Here is an 8,401-nt window from a genome sequence, read left to right as displayed (position 1 = left end):
TGTTTCACTGCCTCTTAATTAAGGACTTCATGCGGGGATATTGCTTAGTGAATATGTTAATCCTGTTGTAAAAGGCACCGTGAAATGTTCATTTTCTTTCTCGACGCAAGGTGAGCTGTGTCGGACTCTGGCTTTACCCTCCCCTCAATTTAGTCTATGTGTCGTCTGAGTCCAGCGTGCTCGTTAAATGAAGTGATAGGAGAATGTATTCGGTTCAACAATCAGTTTATTACACAGCACAAGAATAAAGCTTAACAGAGCTCAGGTTCAGCCTTAGTTCAGAGGTCACCTGCTCAGTGACCTATTCCCCAAGACTGACCTCTACTGTCCAGTCTCTACAGTTTATATAGCTCAACCTTATCATACAGAACAAAAGTTGGCTTTCTTTGCTAGATTTCTTGCATAAGCTTTATCACAAGTAATTTCCTGCTCTGCTGATATCTGAGGTGTAGAGCTCCCATCTTCATCCTCAAGGCCAGAATATCCTGTTGTTTTGATCAGAAATCAATTCATACCCCAGATATTTCTAATTATTTATTTGTTCTCATCTGGCCATATTCTTCAGTTCTGCTCAACACCTCCTTCTGTCTAAGCCTTCTTACTGAGTTAGTTTCCATTCACTGTTTCTTACAGTCTCTGTCAGGATTCTCTTTGTGCTTGTCTAGCCATGGTCTCCTGTGCTAATCAACACCTCCTTTTGCCTTAACATTTTCTCTTTTGTATTTTGGGAGCAGGCAATTCTAAACCTACTGTAATCAGCCAACTTTGCTACATACTGTGGCTGCCCCTTACTTACATTACTCTTTCCCTTCACCATGAGGTAAATATTAAATTGTTACATAGTACTGGATTCATGTATACAAAATAAATAGTACATAAGCATATATTCTACATATTTTCTATGCTTAATTAACCCCTATATTCCAACACCTGCTAAGTATACTCATACTCCCTGTCTCGCACCTTTCCTTTCTGGGTTTCTGGCGTTTCACAAAGGAGGGGATGTTGAAACTTCATCTATGTACGTAATTTCGGGATCAACATGGGGCTTCCCAAGTTGACCTGGGACCGTTTGACTTGCAGTTTTTTTACACGAGTGGGGAGCTAACGCCCTGGAGCATAGACCAAGGCTGCCCCTTTAAAATATAATGGTCTAGAATAGGACAGACGAGTGGATTGTAAATCTTGGATAGTTTACAAGAATTCACCAGAAATTCCTCAAATTTTTCTCACGTTTCGAAAAGGTAATCCACAGCTTCCGCTCAATTTGAACTATGAATAAAATCGACGAAGAATTACATTTTTATCAACAAGTTTATATTTTTAATTGTGCCAGAATATATTGCAGGAATGGAGAATTCTCGGGCAGGTTCCACTTCGACAAAGAACCTCGCGCCGACTGTCCAGCTGAGTGGAGGCAGATGCGATCTGGTGGGATAGGGGTCGCGGCCGATCCAGCGGTTCGAGGTGCGGCGGGATGAGTTTTAAACATTGCCCCAAGTCTTCAATCGCCTACGAACATACTGAGACGAGCGATTTCTCACTGGAGTTTATGTACTAATGCACAATACAGACGTTCACATGTGACTCATCCGCAATGTTAATGTTGATTGTGGTCGATGCGGGCTGTGGAGAGCGAAGTTTCCAGAACCACTTCGGCACAGGGCGGAGATAGCGCCACATCGTCACTCGCTTCGCAGTGGGTGAAGTCACGGTTCCGCCTGCAGCGATTTTCTCACTACCCTGTGTCTTTTCGCTGAGCAGCCGCATAGTTGGTGGTTAACAGATAAAATGGGTCGATGATATGTGCAGGGCAGCGCCGACAAGTGCTGAAGAAGCTCAGTTTAATATTTCACAAGTGAGGTTTCTAGATCCTCGCTTGCCCTTTTATCTGCGAATTCTGAATCATATTTTTCGCGTCTTTTTTCTCTTCTGTTGTCCTTGATTCTCGCCCTGTTTTCGAGACCTTTTCGACAATTTAGCGTCTACCTTTTTACCCCTCTGGGCTTTTTCGCTGGATGAAGAGGCTACCTCCTAAAAAAATACATTTCCCATTAAATTTTTGGAGATTTCTTCGCATATTTTGAGACTCTGGTTGTTGTGACCCTTTTCGTAATTTGTGACATTTTTACGTGAATTTTTGCATTGATTTTTCCTTTTTTTCATCAATCATCAGTTTGCAATTTTAATTTTAAAAATTCTGTTTACAAATCTCCTCCAATGTTTCTAAACTTTTGATGCGATATTATTGCAAGGTGATTTTAAGTTTATTGCGAAGAACCTTTTTCCATCGCTTTTCTCATTTTGCATTCTTCTCATTTTCTTTTTTCTCAAACACTGTATCTTTTGCTCTCTCTCCCTCTCTGTCTCGTTCATTCATTCTCTCCGTATCGTCTTCTCTCTCTCGCTCTTTCCTACATGTTTCCATCCGCCCGTCTGCCTTCACTGTCGCTCTTCTCGCACCTGTGCTGTCCAATCCCAAGTTGAGAGTCCTGCTCGGGGATATAGGAGAAGCCACAGCCCAGGTGGGACCTGCTGCTGCCGAGTGTCCGGCGCTGACGGGTCGAGAGACGTCGGAACTTATGAGGCACCATCGCGCCATCTAATGAGCTCAAGCCGCCTTAAGCCGCCCCTCTCATTTAATGAGAGGGGAAAATCCACTCACGTCCACACTGTTGTTTATAAAAATTATAAATTTTCAAAATAAAATCCAATTTTTACATTCCGCACTCGTGATATTTCTTGCATAAATGTCGGCGTACCTGAAATGATTTCTGATTAAATTGTCGGACTTCACAGCGAGAAGGAATCTGTTTCACTGCCTCTGAATTAAGGACTTCATGCTGGGATATTGTTTAGTGAATATGTTAATCCTGTTGAAAAAGGCACCTGAAATGTTCATTTTCTTTCTCGACGCAAAATGACCTGCTAAATATATTCCCCGTCTCGCACCTTTCCTCTCTGGGTTACTGGCATTTCACAAAGGAGGGGATGTTGAACCTTCATCTACGTACGTATTTCGGGATCAACAAGGGGCTTCCTAAAGTTGACCTGGGACCCTTTGACTTGCAGTTATTTGCACTAGTCGGGAGCTAACGCCCTGGAGCATAGACCAAGTCTCCTCCTTTAAAATGTAATGGTCTGCAGAATAACACCGACGAGTGGCTTGTAAATCTTGGAGAGTTTACAAGAAATTCCTTAAAACTTTCTCACGTTTTGAGAAAGTCATCATGACCTTCAGCTCAATTTAAACTATGAATAATATCGACGAAGAATTACATTTTTATCAGCAAGTTTATTCTTTTAATTCTGTCAGAATACACTGCAGGAATGGAGAATTCTCAGGCAGGTTCCTCTTCGACAAGGTAACTCGCGCCGTCTCTCCAGCTGAGTGGAGGCAGATGCGATCTGATGGGATAGGGGTCGCAGTCGATCCAGCGGTTCGAGGGGCGGCGGGATGAGTTTCAAACATTGCCCCATGTCTTCAATCGGCTAAGAACTTACTGAAGCGACCGATTTGTCACTGGAGTTTATGTACTGCTGCACAACACAGACGTTCACATGTGACTCATCCGCAATGTTAATGTTCATTGTGGTCGATGCAGGCTGTCGAGAGAGATGCTTCCAGAGCCAGTTCAGCACAGGGCGGAGATAGCACCACATCGGCACTCGCTTTGCAGTGGGTGAAGTCACGGTTCCACCTGCAGCGATTTTCTCAGTATCCTGTGTCTCGTCGCTGAGCAGCCGAATAGTTGATGGTTAACAGATAAGATGGGTCGATGATCCGGTGCAGGGCACCGCCGACAAGTGCTGGAGAAGCTCAGTTTAATATTTTACAAGTGAGGTTTCCAGATCCTCGCTGCCTTTTTATCTGCGAATTGTGAATCATATTTTCCGCGTCTTTTTCTCTTCTGTTGTCCTTGATTCTCGCCCTGTTTTCGAGACCTTTTCGACAATTTTGCGTCTTCTACCTTTTTATCCCTCTTGGCTTTTTCGATGGATGAAGAGACCATCTCTTAAAAGATACATTTCGCTCTTTTGCATTGTTTTATCAGATTTCTTCGCATATTTTGAGACTAGTGTTGTTGTGACCCATTTCGTATTCCTTAAGACTTTCGCATGTTTCAAGAAGGTCATCAACACCTTCAGCTCAATTTAAACTATGAATAAAATCGACGAAGATTTACATTTTTATCAGCGAGTTTATTTTTTTAATTGTGCCAGAATACATTGAAGGAATGGAGAATTCTCGGGCTGGTTCCTCTTCGACAAGGAACCTCGCGCTGACTGTCCAGCTGAGTGGAGGCAGATGCGATCTGGTGGGATAGGGGTCGGTGCCGATCCAGCGGTTCGAGGTGCGGCGGGATGAGTTTTAAACATTGCCCCATGTGAATCGCCTACGAACATACTGAAACGAGCGATTTCTCACTGAAGTTTATGTACTAATGCGCAATACAGACGTTCACATGTGACTCATCCGCAATGTTAATGTTGATTGTGGTCGATGCAGGCTGTGGAGAGAGAAGTTTCAAGAACCAGTTCAGCACAGGGCGGAGATAGCGCCACATCGTCACTCGCTTTGCAGTGGGTGAAGTCACGGTTCAGCCTGCAGCGATTTTCTCACTACCCTGTGTCTTGTCGCTGAGCAGCCGAATAGTTGGTGGTTAACAGATAAAATGGGTCGATGATATGTGCAGGGCAGCGCCGACAAGTGCTGAAGATGCTCAGTTTAATATTTCACAAGTGAGGTTTCTAGATCCTCGCTTGCCCTTTTATCTGCGAATTCTGAATCATATTTTTCGCGTCTTTTTTCTCTTCTGTTGTCCTTGATTCTCGCCCTGTTTTCGAGACCTTTTCGACAATTTAGCGTCTTCTACCTTTTTACCACTCTGGACTTTTTCGCTGGATGAAGAGGACACCTCTTCAAAAATACATTTCCCATTAAATTTTAGGAGGTTTCTTCGCATATTTTGAGACTCTGGTTGTTGTGAACCTTTTCGTATTTGTTGACATTTTTAGGTGAATTTTTGCATTGATTTTTCCTTTTTTTCATCAGTCTTGTGTTTGCAATTTTTATTTAAAAAATTCTGTTTACAAATCTCCTCCAATGTTTCTAAACTTTTGCTGCGATATTATTGCAAAGCGATTTTAAGACAATTGCGCAGAAACTTTTTCCATCGCTTTTCTCATTTTTCATTCCTCTCGTTTTCTTTTTTCCCAAATACTGTATTTTTTTGCTAACCCTCTCTGTCTCGTTCATTCATTCTCTCCGTATCGTTCTCTCTCTCTCTCGCTATCTCCTAGATGATTCCATCCGCCGGTCTGCCTTCACTGTAGTTCTTCTCGCACCTGTGCTGTCCAATCCCAGATTGCGAGTCCTGCTCGGGGATATAGGAGTAGCCATAGCCCAGGCTGGACCTACTGCTTCCGAGTGTCCAGCGCTGACGGGTCGAGAGGCGTCGGAGCTCTTGAGTCACCATCGGGCCATCTCATCAGTTCATGCCGCCTAAAGCCCCACCTTGAACGGAATGAGATGGGAAAATACAGGCGCGTCCACACTGTTGTTACTAAAAATTATAAATTCTCAAAATAAAATCCAATTTTTACATTCCACATTCGTATTATTTCTTGCATAAATGTCGTTCAGCGTACCTGAAATGATTTCTGATTAAATTGTCGGACTTTAGAGGGAGAAGAAATCTATTTCACTTCCTCTGAATTAAGGACTTCAAGCCGGAATATTGTTGAGTGAATATGTTACTCCTGTTGAAATAGGCACCGTGAAATGTTCATTTTCTTTCTCAACGCATGGTGACGTGCTAAATATATTCCCCGTCTCGCACCTTTGCTCTCTGGGTTTCTGGCGTTTCACAAAGGAGTGGTTGTTGAAACTTCATCAACGAACGTAATTTCGCGATCAACAAGGGGCTTCCCAAAGTTGACATGGGACCCTTTGACTTGCAGTTATCTGCACTAGTGCTGAGCTAACGGCATAGCGCATAGATCAAGGCTTCTGCTTTAAAATGTAATGGTCTGCAGAATAACACCGAGGAGTGGCTTTTAAATCTTGGAGCATTTACAAGCATTCACAAGAAATTCCTTAAAACTTTTGCATGTTTCGAGAAGGTCATCAACAGCTACAGCTCAATTTAAACTATGAATAAAATCGACGAAGAATTACATTTTTATCAGCGAGTTTGTTTTTTTAATTGTGCCAGAATACATTGCAGGAATGGAGAATTCTCGGGCAGGTTCCTCTTCGACAAAGAACCTCGCGCCGACTGTCCAGCTGAGTGGAGGCAGATGCGATCTGTTGGGATAGGGGTCGCGGGCGATCCAGCGGTTCGAGGTGCGGCGGGATGAGTTTTAAACATTGCCCCAAGTCTTCAATCGCCTACGAACATACTGAAACGAGCGATTTCTCACTGGAGTTTATGTACTAATGCACAATACAGACGTTCACATGTGACTCATCCGCAATGTTAATGATGATTGTGGTCGATGCAGGCTGTGGAGAGAGATGTTTCCAGAACTAGTTCGGCACAGGGCGGAGATAGCGCCACATCGTCACTCGCTTCGCAGAGGGTGAAGTCACTGTTCCGCCTGCAGCGATTTTCTCACTACCCTGTGTCTTGTCGCTGCGCAGCCGAATAGTTAACCAGTTGGTGGTTAACAGATGAAATGGGTCGATGATATGTGCTGGGCAGCGCCGACAAGTTCTGAAGATGCTCAGTTTAATAGTTCGCAAATGAAGTTTCCAGATCCTCGCTTGCCCTTTTATCTGCGAATTCTGAATCATATTTTTCGCGTCTTTTTTCTCTTCTGTTGTCCTTGTTTCTCGCCCTGTTTTCGAGACATTATCGACAATTTTGCGTCTTCTACCTTTTTATCCCTCTTGGCTTTTTCGTTGGATGAAGAGACCATCTCTTAAAAGATACATTTCGCTATTTTGCATTAAGTTTTATCAGATTTCTTCACATATTTTGAGACTAGGGTTGTTGTGACCCATTTCGTATTTCGTAACATTTTTAGGAGAATTTTACATTGATTTTTCCTTTTTTTCAACAGTCTTATGTTTGCAATTTTTATTTTTAAAATTCTGTTTACAAATCTGCTCCAATGTTTCAAAACTTTTGATGCGATATTATTGCAAGGTGACTTCAAGACTATTGCGCAGAACCTTTTGACATTGCTTTTCTTATTTTGCATTCTTCTCGTTTTTTTTCAAATACTGTGCTGTTTTGCTCTCTGTCGCTTTCTGTCACGTTCATTCATTCTCCCTGTATCGTTCTCTCTCTCGCTCTTTCCTCCATGTTCCCATCCGCCCGTCTGCCTTCACTGTCTTTCTTCTAGTACCTGTGCTGTCCAATCCCAGGTTGCGAATCCTGCTAGTGGAATGGCAGCAGCCACGGGCCAAGCGGGACCTGCTGCTGCCGAGTGTCCGGTGCTGACGGGTCGAGAGCTGTCGGAGCTCATGAGTCACTATCGGACCATCTCATCAGTACATGCCGCCTTAAGCCGCACGTCTAACGGAATGAGCTGCGAAAATTCACTGGCGTCCACACTGTTGTTTCAAAAAATTATAAATTCTCAAAATAAAATCCAATTTTTACATTCCCCACTCGTGATATTTCTTGCACAAATGTCGTTCAGCGCACCTGAAATGTTTTCTGATTGAATTGACGGACTTTAGTGCGAGGAGAAATCTATTTCCCTGCCTCTGAATTAATGACTTCATGCTGGGATATTGTTTAGTGAATATGTTACTCCTATTGAAAAAGGCACCCTGAAATGTTCTTTCTCGACACAAGGTGACCTGCTAAATATAGTCCCCGTCTCGCACCTTTCCTTTCTGGATTTCTGTCGTTTCACATAAGAGGGGATGTTGGAACTTCATCTACGGACGTATTTCGGGATAAACAAGGGGCTTCCCAAAGTTGACCTGGGACCCTTTGACTTTCAGTTATCTGCACTCGTTGTGAGTTTCCGCCCTGGCGTATAGACCAAGGCTTCTGCTTTAAAATATAATGGTCTGCAGAATAACACCGACGAGTGGCTTGTAAATCTTGGAGAGTTTACAAGAAATTCCTTAAAACTTTCTCACGTTTCGAGAAAGTCATCATGACCTTCAGCTCAATTTAAACTATGAATAATATCGACGAAGAATTACATTTTTATCAGCAAGTTTATTCTTTTAATTCTGTCAGAATACATTGCAGGAATGGAGAATTCTCGGGCAGGTTCCTCTTCGACAAGGTAACTCGTGCCGTCTCTCCAGCTGAGTGGAGGCAGATGCGATCTGGTGGGATAGGGGTACCGGGCGATCCAGCGGTTCGAGGGGAGGCAGGATGAGTTTCCAACATTGCCCCATGTCTTCAATCGGCTAAGAACTTACTGAAGC

At 43.3% G+C, this 8,401-nt stretch overlaps 1 pseudogene; it reads right to left on the bottom strand.

Annotated features, from left to right (window-relative positions):
* LOC138765471 (zinc finger protein 585B-like) overlaps positions 1–8,401 on the bottom strand; it is a 70,460-nt pseudogene that overhangs the window by 29,093 nt on the left and 32,966 nt on the right.

This window comes from Narcine bancroftii, chromosome 5, assembly GCF_036971445.1.
Source record: "Narcine bancroftii isolate sNarBan1 chromosome 5, sNarBan1.hap1, whole genome shotgun sequence".
Lineage (NCBI taxonomy): Eukaryota > Metazoa > Chordata > Chondrichthyes > Torpediniformes > Narcinidae > Narcine > Narcine bancroftii.
The sequence above is the reverse complement of the archived record's forward strand: the minus strand, read 5'-3'. Positions and strand labels throughout refer to the sequence as shown.